The sequence below is a fragment of the Lepisosteus platostomus genome, chromosome 5 (genome assembly GCF_059453375.1).
Source record: "Lepisosteus platostomus isolate fLepPlt1 chromosome 5, fLepPlt1.hap1, whole genome shotgun sequence".
NCBI classification, from domain to species: domain Eukaryota; kingdom Metazoa; phylum Chordata; class Actinopteri; order Semionotiformes; family Lepisosteidae; genus Lepisosteus; species Lepisosteus platostomus.
In genome coordinates, this window is record NC_142615.1 from 64,606,073 (window position 1) to 64,623,309 (window position 17,237).

The 17,237-nt window shown below is 40.6% G+C and overlaps 2 non-coding genes across 2 annotated transcripts; one reads left to right on the forward strand and one right to left on the reverse strand.

Moving 5' to 3' along the window:
• The first annotated feature begins 13,248 nt into the window (after positions 1-13,248).
• trnat-agu (transfer RNA threonine (anticodon AGU)) lies at positions 13,249-13,322 on the forward strand. Its single transcript has one exon. It is a non-coding gene; the product is annotated as a tRNA-Thr (tRNA).
• Positions 13,323-14,334: 1,012 nt separating this feature from the next.
• Positions 14,335-14,416, reverse strand: trnal-aag (transfer RNA leucine (anticodon AAG)). The gene has a single exon. It is a non-coding gene; the product is annotated as a tRNA-Leu (tRNA).
• Positions 14,417-17,237: the final 2,821 nt, after the last annotated feature.

Below are 17,237 nucleotides of genomic sequence, written 5' to 3' on the forward strand. Positions count from 1 at the left end.
TTACGAGATAGCAACGATATCATATGTGTGTATGAACAACCTGTTATATTTGCAATGGCAGTACCTACAGGCTATCGAAAGGTTTGCTGGCACTGTGGGTTTAATTTTCCTGACAATGTGCATGCTGAGAAATGCGCACGGACTGACTTTCTTCTCGCAATGAAAATGTTAACGTTTGTAGCTCATGTAAACACAGTTTTAACCATTAGCACACTCATATATATCCTGAATCAAGAACGAAAGTGACCTAGAATCCATTGTACCGCTTCAAACTGAAAGTCAGATATTTAGTCTCAAAACTACATAACTCAGGAATTTTTTTTCCTTTGATGGCAGCATTGGCTTCTGTTATTTAGATTCAACCACTGAAGAGGTTGGTTTTGCGTTTTTAGCTATTGAACATAACTGGTAAGTTTAAGTCAGTTCTTGTTACTCTTCCCGCTCGAAACAGCTGTATTAATACCGGCGCACCTGTCTCCACAGGAAGGTTATTGCTGTTCCCAAACCAATGTACTGCAGCTTCTGGCCACGTGTTCCTGCTGTCAGCCTGTGATACCATGTTCTTCCACCGCTAGAAATATTACTGCTCTAGTACAGTAGTAAAAGAGGAAACAAATGCAAACACCGTTTAGAAAAAACACACACGTCTCAAGCCTTAACCATGACAAGGATGGGATTTGAACCTAGACGAGCAGAGCACAATGGATTAGCAATCCAAAAAGTGACTCATGTTTAATTTTCTTTTCGCTTGCTCGATTTGTAGTACGCTCCTCAATCCTTACAACCGCTAAACAAAACAACTTCATGTGCCACAGCATTCTGCTGCAGGTACGGTTTGCACCGTGTATTAGGCGAACCCGAATGAAATATTTCAAATATGTGAAGAATTTTATGAAACCTGAAAAAAGATCACAGCCAATGTCAACAATTTAGAGCCTGTAGGCAGCTTCAACAGAACAAAACGATCTGAAGCCGCAATTCTTTCTTGGAGTGTATTGTGACACTCTAACCACGTTGTTGCTATTACTGCTACATCTGCTGTCGTTGGTTAAAACTCTACTCAGCGGGCAAGTAAAGTTGTACAAAAGACTACTTAAAGCCGTCCAAATTCCATTATGTGAATTTAAGCTTTTTTTAATAATAGCATTAGTAATACAATGCGTGCTCAGAAACCTTACTTATTAACTTATGAAGCAACAGTGTTTCGACAATTTGCGGTCTTCAAAAAGTAAACGCTGAAGTTTTTATACTTCCTTGTGAGCAGATCACCTTTGATTTAGAAAAGGAAAACTTACTCCCCTGTTGCTTTCATTGCAATATCTGAATCGAGACCCAAGCGCTAAGAAAGCTGAATAACGCAAAAGACATATTCCCGATTTTAATTTAGATACACATTTTCTAATGCAGCTTTCATTACAAGACAGTCTATTTCTCGAAAGCGTGTTATGTAAAAAAGAGAAAAACGAAAATATATGGATGACAATCTTTCAAAGATTAAGATTTTACTTTTGAGAAATTGTCATCTTATGTATCTAGACGCTTTTCAACCGCTGGTTTTGGAACTTTGCTGTGCTTCCTGAATCATTTTCAGTGTTATAAACTGGGTGTAGAGGGAGCGATCACTGTAGAACAGTTGATAGGTTGGAGCTGTTCAGACTACTCTCGTTATTTCTCAAATGCTCACATCATTTTTCTTTCACGCTACGACGCGAGTGTGTACATGTGTTTGGTTTTCGTTTCACTGATTCTCATTGAAGATTTGGGAATTAACGACGAAAGAATCAGTTGCCTCGGAAAGCAGAAGCTTTGGTTCACAACGATCTTGAAGACACGCCCATGTAGTGCAGCGTGTGATATTTGTACTATAAAAGACCAAGTGCTCAAGGTGACGTCTGCGTTTACCGTTTAAACTTTTCATCCCGGGCGCACTTTTAGAAAGCAAAGATAGAGCAAATGTGTTGAATCACACTATGACAGCCGTCAGCAGAGTGGCGCAGCGGGAGCGTGCTGGGCCCATAACCCAGAGGTTGATGGATCGAAACCATCCTCTGCTATACACACCGTCAGTTTAATGATGATGATTTTTGATTTTTTGTCTCTCGTGTGTGTGCAAGCTTCAAACTTACTGTATTCGTTAATCTTTACCAATAGCAGATGCCCAAATGTATCTTTGGTTGTTCTGAGATCCTTGATAGTTTCCTCAAATCCTTCAAATGAACATTCATATCAAATCAATTATGTTTATATTTATTACAATTAAGGTACATATACAAAATATCAACGCACATTTGTATAATGCTCATTTAATGATTGTCAAGGATTGTCAAGTTCTCCAACAAATCTGTGTTCTAATTTTAAAATATTTTTGCTAAGGATACAACGGGTGTATAAATGAATTCTCCTGACAGCCAGTTGAAGATAAAATTCCACACGTGAAAATGGTTCTCTTGAACATTGACTTAGGTACTTAATTGTTTACATGTAGTTCCACACGAGTAAAATGCACATTTCCTGCAAAGATCAAGAGGGTTTACAAAGAAATCCCATCAAGTTTAAGAAGAGATTATGGTTATAGCAGAACAATCTGAAGCACATCCCTGAGTGGGTTTGAACCACCAGCCCTTTGTTTAATAGCTGCACAGAAACACACTCCCGTTGTTTTTTGACATTCACACGTTTGTAGCTAAAATAAAATACTGACATTTTCCTGCCAGCCAGCAGTATTTCTCCTGCACTGACCATGAATAACCAATAACTTTATTTCATCTTTCGCAGGCTGTAATCTACAGAAAAGGAAGTGAATACTTGTATTAAGATAAATCAAGCCGAAGGAAATGCACTGCCGTTGTTTTTCTCCACTTTTCGTTAAAAGGAGAAAAATCACTGGCATTTTCCTGCGGTATTTCTTCGGTCCTGATAAGCAAGACTTGTATTTTATCTTTCATAAGTTGTTTGAATTTCTTGAAGTTCAGAAACAACTTGTTCCAGCAAAGAAATGAACACTTGCTTCAAAATAAATCAAGACGTATGTCTCTCTCGCTGCGTGTGCTCTTATCTGTCCATCTCTCTCTCCTCTTCTCTCTGGCAGTCTGTGCAGAGTATCTGAAGGGGATGTAACACCCCTTGGCAAATAAGAAAAATTCTGAGGCAGAATAAAAAAAAACATTATTCTCTTCTCAGTCAGATTCACAGCTTAGACTCACACTCAGACAGAAGCTCAACTCCGTACTGCTCTCTATCCTAATAATCCAGAACCAGAAGATATTCAGACAATCAGTGCTGCTACATGAACAATATCAGACAGAACAGCCTGGACTCAAGTCACATCTCCCCCTTTTCTCCTTTCTCCCAGTCCTCTTAGAAACACAGAAGAGCTCCTGGTTCTCCTCTCTGTGAACTGGGCTCAGGGGTCACTGATCTGGCAGCTGTGGGCTCTGTTCCAGGTCAGAAGCAAGAAGCTTCTATTAACCCTTTCCAGGACTTCCATCCCTTCAGTATTACTTTCTTTACTGTATATCAGCCTCCAAACATGTTTTTTAAGTGTTTTATAACACAAGTGAGTGTGGAATTATATTAGTATTTATGTAATAAACAGCAGTATTGACACTCTGATCAGTATATTGATTATTAGTAGCCAATGGGCCGATGGTCGTGACTACAATAGTGACCAGTTGACCAGTCTGTATCTCTGAGCAGTGCTCTGGTGATTCTACACCAGACCTGGGAATCAGCTGCTCTCACAAGTGTCTCACAGACAGTCTTATAAATGTGCAATTAGATGAAGTCTTGTAACAGTTATACAGTTAATTTAAATCATCAGACTACCTATAGAGCTGAGAGCTGGGTGGAAATGAAACCAGGATACACATTTTAACCTCCAGGAACATGAGTCTGATCCTCCTAGGTTCTATACTCTGATGATTCGTGTAAAACCCTTAAAAGCGCTTATTTCAGGGACTCCTGCTCGTTCTCTACTGCTCCACGCGGGTACGCTTTGTAACGCATTAATCTGTGAAGTAAACTTTTTTCTTTCTGTTTAATGAATTTCATTCCTCGGTTTGTCGCTCTCCTCCTCCAACTGTTATAAATCGCCTCTCTTCACAGCCCATTTTTTTTTGGGGGGAGATGTTATATTTGTATGAAAAGCCCTCCGGGCTCCGGATAGGAGTCTCCTCCAGCAGAGACGCGCTCTTTTTTTAATTAAACGTATGGAATTTACAAATATAACTACAACCAGAGGATCAGAAACAGGTACAAGAGAAAAAAACACAACAGAAAAAAACATTTAACCACCAGAGGTAATGAAGTAAATTATGTGATCAAATTGTATTTTTACATATGTTTTCCTGGCTTTATTATTTCTCAATTATTTATAGAATTTAGTGTTTCAACATGCATGCATTTCCTGTTTAAAATAAAAATCAGCACTCACTTTTTTACAAAACGAAAAAGACGCTTTTCTTTTTGCAACATTTCGAGTACCTCTGGTATTCCTGAAAAAGACACACAAAAGCAGCAGAGACGCGCTATGTTCTGTCAGAATAAGCGCTGTGACGTCACAGACACCAGCCAGAGAGCCGGGATCAGAGAGAGAAAGAGCGCGGGAGGCGCACGGAGTGCACGGAGAAGAGTTATTGATCACTTATCTATCGACAACCAATTATTTCAACTGAAGAACCGTAGAAAAATCGATTAACTTCACCGATTGGTGAGTACTGATTTTTTTCTTGATCCTGTTTAAATATCTAAAAAACAGTTAATAAATAATAATAATAATAATAATTGCTTACACTTATATAGCGCTTTCTGGACACTCCACTCAAAGCGCTTTACAGGTAATGGGGATCCCCTCCACCACCACCAATGTGCAGCATCCACCTGGATGATGCGACGGCAGCCATAGTGCGCCAGAACGCTCACCACACATCAGCTATCAGTGGGGAGGAGAGCAGAGTAATGTAGCCAATTCATAGATAGATAGGGTTAATAATGTTCAATCTGAAATTAAACGATGATTATTCATATTATTATTTAGGTAACTGTATCCTAGAGCTAGAAAATTATATTTCAAGTTCATAAATGTATGTAAGTAACAGTTTAAATGCTTTTTTCCAGTGTTTATAAATCATAAGAATGGTAACCAAGGCGACAGGCGCTCCGTCACTGCACGCGTTGAAGTGTCTAGCATTTGTCACAGAGAGCGGTGTGACGTCACGGGCAGCAACTAATACTAATATCAGTGTCTTCATGTTAATATTAGTGAGAGTACAACTGGTAGTTTTAATGCTAGTGTTCATGTGAGTATTAATGACAGTGGCACTACTGATTGTTTTAGTTTTAATGTTCATATTCATGTTAATATTAATTATAATTATCGTGTTACTGTTAGAGTATTAACACTAGTAGTAATGTTAGTTTCAGTAACAACATTTTTGTTATTATTAGTAGTTTGTGTCAGTTTTAGTGATAGTGTTACTGTTGTAGTATTAGTAGTATTTATATTTGTTTTAGTTATTGTGTATCTGTGGATAAGTGTGTTTGTGGTATCTGTGCGTGTGTGGGTGCATGTCTGTGCATGTGTGGTGTCTATGCGTGTGTGGGCTGTTAGTGTGTGAGCGTGTGAGGTCTCTGAGTGTTTGGTGTCTATAAGTGTGTGTCTGTGTGTCTGTGAGTATGCGTAGTGTCTGTTTCTGTGAATGCATGCCTGTGAATGTGTGTGTATGGTGTGTGTCTGTGAGTGTGTGGTGTCTGTCAGTGTGTAGTTTTATATTTGTAAGTGTATGTGTTGGTATGTCTGTTAGTGTGTGTAGTGCCTGCGTCTATGTGAGTATTAATGATGATAGCATGTGTGAGTGTATATATGTGAGTGTGTAAGTGTATAAATGTGTGATGTGTCTGTGAGTGTAAATGTGTGTGAGAGTGTAGGTGTACAGTGTATCTATCAGTGTGTGTGAATGTGTGTGTAGGTGGGCTTGGGTTCCACTGATGTGTCTGACAGAAGTGACCCATCAACAGGTGTTGAGTTCCAGAGCCGCTTGCAAATAAAAACACTTTCTAGAGTCATGACCAACATCCAGAGAGCTGTGAGTTCTCTGTTTTTATCAGTATTAGTAATAATGACAGAAGTAATTCCCACGCAAATGATTATTAACCAAGACAGACATCAGAAAATATCGCCTTTGCAATGATGTCACACCTCTTCTTCATAAATTTTCTTTAATGACAAGACATTTCTGTGTCTGAGTGTCTGCTGAAAATAGCGCGACAAGCCATTTCTCTCCAATATTTTCTGGTGCGGTTATTTATCGCATACAAAATATTATTCTCATTAAGAATATTTTACCTGCAAAGTCACAGTGAAACTGCTACGGCGAATGAACTTTTTATGAGTGAAAAACATTCAGAAGACTTAATGGCTCCAGGGGAGGCTTGAACTTATAACCTCAGCATGACTCCACTCTACACAGCTATATAAGTAACACAGACTGACTGATTGTACCACTAGACCTGTGTAAGGCAGGCTTTTACACAGATTGTAAAACTGGCACAAATGCAGGGTGAAACATGGGGTTTTGGATGTAGATTCATCTCCACATGGGGGAAAGGGATAGTAAAATATCAAGGAAAATATAAGAGAAGAAAATAAAATATATGTGCTCACTGCAAAGTAGGAAGAGGTGGTTAGACAAGCAAAACAGCTTTGCAAATAATGTGAAGCGACATTGTTTTGTGTCTATCTGCTCACGAATTTCGCTTCATGTGCCTTAAGCTGTGCAATTTGTATGGTTGTTGAATGAGATTGGTTTCTTCAAAAGCCCGGTCAATTGCCAGTGGAGAGCTTGCCATTAACACCTTCATGAAGACTCCTTTAATTGTCAAGGCACCTCCTTTGCATAGAATAGTAGCACCAACACTAAGAGAAAGGATGAGAAGTGTCTTTTATCAAGCTATTGCAGTGTTTGTTTGACGGAGGATCCTCGTGTGCTGAACTGGCTCCTGGAGAAGTGTAGTGCAGTAAAAGAGAAGGACACTCAAGACTGTCACAGAACAATACAATTACAATACTTTTATGAGAGTAAATATTACTGGTGAAACAGTTTTTATAATGGTGAAAACAGGAGCACCTTCTCTACATTTTTGACTGAAATATTTAAACGACAAGAAATACTATCACTATGCAATTCATGAATGCAATTGAGCTCCTCTAAATGTTCAAGTCTGATGAAACAATGTATAGAATTATGTGACAATATTGGAATTAATTCAAATGCACAAGATAAAGTTTCAGCAACAAAAATGTGCTCGAAAATATTTTACAAAAAAGAAACCTTACATTCACCTTAAACAACATTCACCCTCTACGTTAGCAGAGAACAGTAGGACAGATAGTTAGTGTCACTGGACACTGCGTCACAGAGGCCAATCTCTTCTCCCTCATTATGCAGGCTTACCCACTCATGATGAACTGTCCTCCAGTGATAGTCAGTTGCCATCACCGACTCAGATTTCAGACTCAGTTCATGTACATATTATACCTTAATTGTACCTGCCACTGCATTACAATAATTTGATCAAAACAACTGCTAGACAATTATCAAATATTTCCTTTCTTCTTTTAGCAGATAAAAAATAAGTATTTATTCCTTTCCTCTCCTACCAGTCTTTGCAAGCCACCCAGTTTTCTCTGAGCCAGTGTGAGGTATGAGGCAGTCAGGGCTAATGCAGCCGAGCACTCTAAAGAGCTGGATTAAAGGTCCAGACTCTTTGGGGACGTAAGTTGGAATCCCACTGCTGCCAAATATCTCCAACTATCTCTGTGTTAAGAAGCACTTAATTTTTTGTTGTTACATCCCTTTGATTTAAACCAATTTCAGACCAATACATTTAAATAACCACACTGTTCTTACGGCATGGCTTTGTCTGGCAAAAAAATAACATGACATCTCCTTTAAAACACACATTTTCTACAGAGGGAAAAGGAGAACTCGTGCCATTCAACCTTATAGCGTGATGTCATTTTCTCACGCTAATTTTTGGATGCTTGTGATCGAATCTATGATCCTTATGAGTGCGCTCACCCTCCATAAAGGTACCACAGATATAATGTGCCACGTTTTTAGAGAATTGCTTTAAATACAGGTCAGACGAAGGCGACAAAATGTCCGCTAGGCAGTTCAGCGATGTCAACTGTGTTCTCTGTTGTTTAGGTGTAGAGTGTCAGCCGTTACAACCAGGAACCACACAGTTTCAGGCATCAAAAAGACTTCCCAAACCCTGATCCTGTCCTTACTCCGATGATGGCATTCAGACATTTCCTGCAACAAAGCGATGATATGGTCTTCAACAACACACATGAAAAGCTTGTTCCCTACCCCTGCAGTCCTTCTCAAAGAAGGACCAAGTGTGCTCAGTGTTAAATGCACTGTTCATTATTAATAATAATAATAATAATAATAATAATAATAATAAACTTTACTTTATATAACACCTTTAAAGGTGGCTTCTCAAAGCACTTTGCAGAATGAGAACAATACAATGAAAAAATACATAAGATAAGCAGGATGAGAATACACAGTTAAAGGAGACAGTAGATGGTGGTACTAAATACAGTAGGAGCAAAGGGGTAAAGAATAGTTAATTAAAGGCTCTTCTAAAGAAGGAGGCTCTGAGTCTGGATTTGAAGGAGTTTAGACAAGGTGACTCTCTGATATCCTTGGGGATAGAGATCCAGAGGTTGGGGGAATAACCGGAGAATGCCCTGTCACCCGTAGAGCGTAGACGGGCTTGGGGGACAGATAGGAGACCAGAATTAGAAGAGCCAAGGTTGCGATTAAGGGAGTAGGGCAATAAGAGCTCAGACAGGTACTGAGGTGCCAAGCCATGGAGAGGCTCATAGGTGAGCATGAGGATTTTAAAGTCGACATGAAACTTGACAGGGAACCAGTGCAAGGACTACAGGATAGGAATAATGCGATCACCGACCAGGTCCAGTGCTAATTTCTCCCTTGTGGCCGCTTGTTCATTTTCGACTGTCGACTCATAAGAAGTCCTCTATTTGACTTGATCAACACCAATCCCTAGAGGATTTCGAAAGTCTGAATCAAAATAACATGTGACTCTGGGTGGACTCCAACCCACAACCTTTGAATGACTTAATTCTATTAACATCTAGAAGTCCAACACGCCCTCCATTGTGCCACAGAGCCAACACTTGTGCTAAAACATAAAACACCTGCAGAAAGCTGTAACACATGCATATCCTTTCATCCTTTAATTGAGCTCCATAAATATTGGCAGTGATTGGCCTGCTGTTTATGAATAGATACCACTGGGATTCACACCCAGGATCTCTTGTTTTTTAGTCAGGCACACTAACCAGCTAAGCCATGGCACCAAACATGCAAAATGTTATCTACAGCTTCAAACATCTGTGAGAAACAGGCAGCTTTGCAGTGTTACACCTGCTGGCTCAAAAGGTTAACCTTTTCAAAGATGAAGATCGGGAGAGGATTTCTTTGTCAATTCAATCAAACGTTTCAGAAATGCTGAAAGATTGGTGTGATTCATGCCCAGCGTGGGTTCTCGTTTGCTTACAAATAGAATTAATTTCTTACTAGAATCTACTCAACTTCAATTTTTGCTAATCTTTTGTTTAATTGCTTCCTAATGTATACTGTGCTGATTACTGCACTGTTCAATTTACCAGTTGATTTTCATTTCTTGTTTTGTAAGACAAAGAGGCTGTTCAAAACGTTACCTCACACTTCAGCCGCAGAGGCGCAGAGAGAGATACTACAACAGGTAACACCCCATGAGAAATATCATGAGCATCCGTAAAACCTCTCTACCTGCCCACTCCCCACGCCGACGTGTGTGAGGAGGGTTTTAAAGGGACATTTTGAAGTGTAGAAACATTTTATCGTTCTGTAATTTTCTGTGCAGTTTGTTCCCCTTCAACTCTGCCCAACAACAGAGGTAATGTTTAATAAGACAAGAGTAAAGGCACACTGCACATCTGCAAAAGACCACATCCGAGTTTAGTTACAGCAACATCAGAGATTGGAAGGTACAGTAGGTAGTTTCAGATCACTTTTTTATTCAAGTTTTAAGCAACCCTGAATACCTTCTTAAGAAAAATTTGAGAATCCCAGCTAAATCCAGTACGATAGCTGCACTGATCTACAGTATACAGTTAGAACACTGTTTGTGCGTTAAAAGAAGACACACCGCCCAGAGCTTTTCTAAAACAGGAATTACACATTTTGGAATGCGCCCTCCTTTATAAATTAAATAAAAGGTCTGAAGTCTGCTCCAAAGAAGAACTATATTCAGAGCTGCCAAAGAAGTTGAGATTTCACCAAGTGACAGTCGTTTCCATGTTGGACAAGAGCTAAAGCCCAGTGTTCTTTAATTGAGTAATGTGAGGAAGGAATGTGCTGCAGAAGGTAGTGTGGCTGAGTGGTCTAAGGTGCTGGGTTTTAGGCTACAGTCTTTTTGGAGTCATGGGTTCAAATTCCGCTGCTGCCAGTTTCTTCTATGTTAAGACCTTGCTTCCGATGAGAATTTGATCAGTTAAGAATTTATTCGACAGTCTGTCGAGAGATTGGGATATCTTTCAAGATAGTCTTTGTCAGCTCAACATCAAGGCAGAAAAAAGCTTTAATTTGTCTTCTCAACAGAAATGCTCATTGACCCTTTCAGCTTCATGCGGGGAACAACAGCTGCCAAGATAACTTTTCAGTCAGTGCGAATCGTAGTGTGCTGTCAATTCCATTTAATTTTGCTTTTGGCTTGCATTCAGCTTTTGTCAGTGAAACTCGAATGCTCTGCTTTTTCACACCGAATTGTCAGCAGGAGTACAGTTTATGAAATCTTTGCACACAACGCTCCATCAGGAATACTTTATCAAGTTTAGAAGAAATTGTGGGATTCTCTGCATGCGTTCACAACGCATACCTCAAACAACAGCACCATTCAATGAGAAATTGATTCTGCTTCTTGCTGTTGTTCCTGTGGTTGCAGTAGTTATAAAGTTGAACGCTCTTCCACCTTCTGCCATAGTATTCACTGGGTCGGCTTCATCAATTGGCTCACAAAGGTCAACTGTGATTCGGCTCCGGAAAAAATCAGCAGCAGTGTCGTTATTTTGTCAGTGGGTATGGCTGTCTTTTAAAACACAAGAAAAACACGAGTTTGTGGATTTCTCCAAATAGCAACAGCAAGTTTTAAACCTGCGATAAACATTCTTCCAGTTGAATAGTTTTCCTTCAAGGAAAAGGCAGCACAAAAGGGAGAGTCAATATTTAAAGACTTCAGCATCTGTATTGGATTGCTTGTATGCAGACATCGCTCAGAATCCCTAATATTATTCTCCCGAATTCAGTTGTGCAGTGCTTTAGTGGTTTCAGAGTTTCTTTTATCGACACTGCTGTAGTAGAGAAGTGACATAATCACAAACGCAACCATTTGTGCTGGCTGTTTCACTATTTAGCTTTGTTAACTATCACATGATTTTAACTAATCTTCAGGAAGGCAAGAGAGCGCTGCACACTGAGCTGAAAGCTGTGTGAGCTCCTAACTGGGTGTCCTGTGCTGTTTCATGCGCTTTCATATAGATTGCCACCTTTAAAGGTGCAATATAAAATAAAGTTATTTATTATAATTATTATATAACAAGCTCAACCCCTGCCAACGATTCGGTGTGAAGAAGCAGAACATTCAAGTTTCACAGACGGAAGCAGCACGCAAGCACAACCAACATTAAAATGGAGGGCATTAAAACTGAGTTTCTCGAGAGACTGAGAAAAAGCAATTCATTCCCTTTCATATGAAGTCAGCTGAAAACAACAAAACTACATACAATACAAACAAGAGCACATATAAAATATCAATGACATCGGCAGGGGCACATGCTATAATACAATTACACTTTTTGGAAAACGATTACACAAGGTAAATAAAGATAAGGTCCGCACAGCTTGTTCTTACATTTTGAAAGAGTCCGTAAATACCCCTTTACGTCTATTTTGAACTGTTCAAACGAAGGACTCTTCCCAGACCATTTCACTTTATACCACGTTCCTAAACGAGGATGCATCTCCTGTTTTAGAACTCTTTTGGGCGGTATGGCTTATACAACACACCCACAGTATTCTAATGGTGGACTGCAGATCTGTGCTATAGTTCAGTCGAATTCGAAGGATCCAGCAAAGCAATCGTACTGGATTTGACTGGGATACTGAAATGTCTCTTGCAAAACTATTTGGGTTTGCTTGAACCTTTGATAAAAAAGTGATCTGATCTGAAACTACCCAGCTTCCAATCTCTGAGGTAGTTGTCACTAAACTCGGACGTGATGTGGCACACATCTGCCGTGTGCCTTTACTTTTGTAAAAAACTGGTATGGGGAAAAGTTTCTTAATATTTCTTTTGATTAGCATGCAAGAAAATGTGATCATTACCTATGGAATTTCCCGCCAGCGTGGAGCTTGAATTCACAATCTTGAGATTCAGTGTTCAAGAGTCACAGAAGAGGTCGGCCTGGTCTTCAGTTTGCCAACCATAAGCTCCGGCAGTGCTCCTCTGTAAAGCAGATTGTTCGGATCGGTTATGTGGGACGGCACTTCGATACTAAGATCGTTTGCAGCACACGCATGGTTTCCCCCCTTCACGCAAAAAACATAGACGAAGGAAGCTCTCTTGTCTTGGGCTGCTGACTCCCGGATTTAAAGCGCTCTGGGTGCCAGCTAAGTCTCTAACAAGCACACTATAAAGACAGGAATTACACTTTGCTCACATCACGCATGGAATGGCGAGGCTACTTGTTCCAATATTATCTAGTCTCACCTCATATGGTGCCGATTCCTGGTTTTCATTTAAGAAAGAGCACTGCAAACACCGTAAACAGTGCAAAACGTGTGATGAAAGAAGTCTTTTCCCCCTTTTGTCTAAAGGAGAACACAGCGGAGTCATGCCGAGGGTTGTGAGATCAAGATTTCAGTGGAGCACTGTCGTCTACGTCTTTAGCTACATGAGTTGGACATCCTCTTGTACACGGAAAGCAGATTGAGATCCTCTGACATGAAAAGTGCCAGATAAAAGCCATTTCTCATCCTTTCTCTTAGTGGTGGAGCTATCGCATGTAAATGAGGCAACTTGCAAGGCGAGCAGGCTCGGTGCACACCGAACGCAGATGTCTCAGAGCAGTTGAGACGTGTCCAAGTGGCTATCAAAGGACAGCACTTTGCTGGCGCCGTGGCTTAGTTGGCTAAAGCGCCTGTCTAGTAAACAGGAGATCCTGGGTCCGATTCCCAGCGGTGCCTTTCTTCCTGTCTTACTATACAGAATGTATCCTTACGGGCAAATCCCATGCCTTTTAATCCAGGTGAATGCAAGTGTTCGTTTCCTTTCTGGAACAACTTGTATTGAAAGAAATCTATACAGCTTGCGAAAGATGAAACACAAATCTTGCTTATCAGTGAAGAGGTGCTCCCAGCAGGCCAGCTAATACCAGCAAAGTTTTTTTTTCACCCTGACCCAGAGAATGGAGAAAAGCGAGACGCCTGTGGCTCTGCAGTGTAATCAGTTTGCGAGTTCGGCGGTTAGCTGAAAGAGTGGTAAATGGAGCTTGCCCCAGCCCGTCCTTATTCTTTTAAAGCGGATAAAAAATTAACTTCGCCGCCATTACTACCAGCTTTAAAAGACTGCCATGGGCACGGAAAAAAACACACTACAGATGAGTTTTCTGGAACCGAAGCAGAGATTCCTATTTGAACCAACTGATAAAGCTCAGCCAGTGAATACAGAATTTAACAGAATGTGAAAGCACGATCAACTTTGTAACTGCAACCACAGGAAAAACAGCAAGAAGCAGGTTCCATTCCCCATTTAAATCTGTCGTGCGAGGCATGCTTTTTGAACGCATGAAGTAAATCCCACGATCGCTTTTGAACTTGGACAAAGTACTTCCAAGGAGCGCTATGCGCAAAGATTTAACAAGCTCAACCCCCGCCAACGATTCGGTGTGAAGAAGCAGAACATTCAAGTTTCACAGACAGAAGTAGCACGCCAGTACAACCAACATTAAAGCGGAGGGCACACTACGATTTGCATTGACACAAAAGTGATCTCGGCAGACGTCGTGCCCTGCATAACGCAAAAAGTGGCAAAACGCATTTAGGTTGAGAGGACGCAAGAAGGATTTTGGTTTGTGCCTTGATGTCAAGCTGAGAAAGTATCTTTAAACACTTTGCTTAGTTTCTCGAGAGACTGCCAAAAAGCAGCTCCCTCCCTTTCGTCTGAAGTCAGCTGAAAGGAGGTCTCGACAGAAGCACCTGGCAGCGGTGGGATTCGAACCCACGCCCCCGCAGAGACTGGAGCCTTAATCCAGCGCCTTAGACTGCTCGGCCACGCTACCCGCTGTGCCTTCTCTCTTTGTCTCACTACTTGCCTGGAGGAAGCCGGTTGGGTTTTGCTCTTGTCGCCCGACTTAGTGGCGTTATGACCGTGGAATCGACTGCACCTGCTTTTTCTGAGATGCTTCCCCTCTCATGGCGAGATCTCGACTTCTTTAACACCTCTGGATAAAGATCTTCTGCGAAGCAGGTTTCAGACCTCTGTGTACAGCACCCTTGATGTCATTTTATTTTTACAGCAGCCGCATCCGGAAAGTTGTGTCTTTTACTTTTTATTTGAACAACAAAACTACATACAATACAAACAAGAGCACATATAAGGTATCAAGAAAATCGTCAGGGGCACATGCTATAATACAATTACACTTTTTGGAAAACGATTACACAAGGTAAATAAAGATAAGGTCCGCACAGCTTGTTCTTACATTTCGAAAGAGTCCGTAAATACCCCTTTACGTCTATTTTGAACTGTTCAAACGAAGGACTCTTCCCAGACCATTTCACTTTATACCACGTTCCTAAACGAGGATGCATCTCCTGTTTTAGAACTCTTTTGGGCGGTATGGCTTATACAACACACCCACAGTATTCTAATGGTGGACTGCAGATCTGTGCTATACTGTAGGTACTGTAAGTGTCGTGTGGATAGTTTCACAAGAATCAGACAAAGGTTTAAGCATCGCTTGTTCTAGATAAAACTGCAAAAAAAAAACAACAACCCATAATGTACTTCTTTGCGGCTCTGTTTGCCCAAATCATATATTCACAACGTGAAATCTAGAAAATAATATTACGTAACCAAAATCCGCAATATGGAAACAGAACCTGTGTAATTGTTGATAGATGATGTACTCGTAACATTTTTACAAGATGAACTACAACATTTAAAAAATGACTTGTATGTACTTGATATCTCTAATCAATCCACGGGTTCCAGCTCAAAAGGAAACTAAAACGCATACCGTTTAGCGCTTCTTATTAGTTGCTCAAAAGTAATTTGACCGTATGAAATGCATAATATAAACCTAGAAACATATACGTGAGCAGTACTTAAGCACTGTAGTATCGGTGTTAAGACATACCTCTCAAATACTGTAAATCAAGTTAAAAATATCTCAAGACCGATTCTGGTCGTAATGAAACCATATTTCGTGTATGTTTTCTTTTTCATCTTGAAATAACTCATTTCTAAATACCTTTTTCACTGTTAACATCTTGTGAGCAGTATTTACGCACTGTAGTATCGGTGTTAAGACTGTAGCGGCGATGCTTATTAATAAGAAAGAATTAAGTGTTTCTGAGCTTTCCCAAATTAGGCCTCATCTCTCTGTTCATCTCTGTGGTGCAGCCACAGAGAAACTATTCATGCAGGCTGATTTAAGGTTTCCTTTGATTTAAGGTTTCCTAAACAGCTCCCAAATGGGGATGCACTTAACTAAGCTTGGCTATCATGGTCAATGGTCATCCATTGGTGCCTATCTGTCTAGGGAGTGCCAGTTGGACATCTGGACTGCATTCCTAAGTGTCAGGAGTAAGTGACTCATATCTCACCTTGATCAACCAATCAGGGACTGGTAGGGCCGAGTAACCCACGTGGGACTCTGATGCCCATGGAACTTTCAGCCAATGAATGAGCTGAAGTTCCTCCAGGTAAAAACAGACAACACAGAGAGCCTGTGAGATTCAGTAAGATTCAGTAGGATTCAGTGGAGAATTCTGTGGACAATTCTAAAGGGAATTCAAAGGAGAATTCCAGGGCAGGACGGCCCAGGAGCAGAAGGCTCCCAAGGGCAGGACATTCTCGCAGAGCGCCTCCTGACCATCCTGATACTCAGCCCGGACAACTACGGAACGGTCAGTGTGTCCGAGTGCCAGAACTTTCCTTTGTTCTAAGAGTCGAGAGCAGAGGTCGCCACGAGTAACCAAAGGATCCACCCAAGGTTAGCATCAGCAGCAAGCCTCGTGAACAGATCGGAACTATGGACAGCTTAATCATTATTCAGAACTAGCACTTCATCAGGAATGAACCGGTCCTCTTCCTGACTTGCTGGGTCCCACAGTCATCTTTTCTCCTGTGCACAACTGTGCTAGTTAAAGCCAACACTAACTAGCTGGTCTTCAGAGAGCATCAGCAGCGCACCGTCGCAAGCCGCACAGCACAGCCTGGCACGGAGCCAGAGAGTGCGGATTGGACAGCAACAACCTGCAACTGTTTCTTTGTGCCCGCAGGAGATCTGAATCCCCAGAAATTGGATGAGTATTCAACTTCAATGCATTACAGCTCGAGAATTCAATTGTTATCCCAACCAGTTGATATCAATTTAATTCCTTAGAGTTATGTACTTGTTTTGAGTATCTAATGTAGAAGTTATAACAAAGTTCATTTACGAAACGGTCTAAATGAATGATATACTGAACGTATGTCCTCTTGATATGTGTAACACTTTGTAACTGATTGAATATATATCTTTTGTATTCTGATAACCCTCTCGATAAGATCTGTTAGTTTTACATGCATATTCTATGTATTAATAAATGTATCCTCGTGTATTAGTACCTGTGTGTGTGCGTTGTTTGAGTTATGTCGCATGGTTGGATTCTAAAGCCATCAAAATAATTAATTTTGTGATTTACTGCTACAATTAATAATTGTTCCAGTAAATGCTCAAACCCTACAGAACTGGTGCCTTCAGAGAGCTACATTACATTTAATTTGGCTATGGCAACGTTACATATTTGGCGTCCCTGGGCCGGCTATGATTACAAGACATACCTCTCAAAACTGTAAATCAAGTTAAAAATATCTCAAGACCGATTCTGGTC